We start from the raw sequence: 932 nt of genomic DNA, 5'->3' as shown, positions 1-932 counted from the left end.
TTTTGGGGAGGTGGCAAGGAAGAAGAGAAAGGGAGTAGGGGGGAGGGGAGGGGCAAAGAAAAAGTAGATAAGAGGTGACTAAAGTAAATTTGAATTTGGGTGAGGGGTATACAACATAAACAAATGTCAAAATAATCTCAAGATGCTGTCTTTGAACATATGTACCCTAATTTATCATGAACATTTGGCACAAACATAGACCAACAGGACATGCCCAGGAGCATGCTCAGAGTGCTCCAGGGGCCTACAAACCTTATCCAGAGCATGCTCAGCGTAATCTACCCCATAAACACACAAAACTGCAGCTAAACATGCACAGCTGCTAAAACAGAAGGAAAACCTGAACGCCAGGGCGCATGCACAGCAGCTGCGGGTTGTACACCACAGGACAAGCTGCTGGGCACGTGCAATGCTTCCCGTTCCCCGTTCACTTCTCTTCCTCTCTCTCTTTCTCTCTGTTTCTCTCTCCCCTTCTTCCTACCTGCCTAAAAATGACTACGATCTAAAAAATGGAATGGCCTGTACCAAAACAAGAGAAACACCAGCAAAACACCAAGCAAACAACAAACAGTCAAAAACAGACCCCAAAACCCTAAAAACACACTGCGCGCTAACCATTGGACCACACGGCCCTGCGGCGCGGAATGAGCAGCGGCCACGGCCTTTCGACCACAGGCCTCACTGTTGAGCATGCGCTGTGGCCAACGTGCAGAAATCGCCTGGCCCAGCTTCTGAGCATGAGCATTCGTCACAAAAAAAGAGACCTACAGGACAGGCCCGGCAACATGCTCAGAGTGCTCCAGTGGCCTAGGAGACTGAGCGTGCCCTTGCGCATGCGCATTATCCACTGCCCCTCCTCCCCACCGATCACTTCCCGCCCCGGGGCGGGGCTTGCTCAGTGTGCTCTACCGCCAAACCACCCAAACCCGCGC

The sequence above is a fragment of the Saccopteryx bilineata genome, chromosome X (assembly GCF_036850765.1).
Source record: "Saccopteryx bilineata isolate mSacBil1 chromosome X, mSacBil1_pri_phased_curated, whole genome shotgun sequence".
In the NCBI taxonomy this organism is placed as follows: Eukaryota; Metazoa; Chordata; class Mammalia; order Chiroptera; family Emballonuridae; genus Saccopteryx; species Saccopteryx bilineata.
This window is presented reverse-complemented; position numbering follows the sequence as displayed.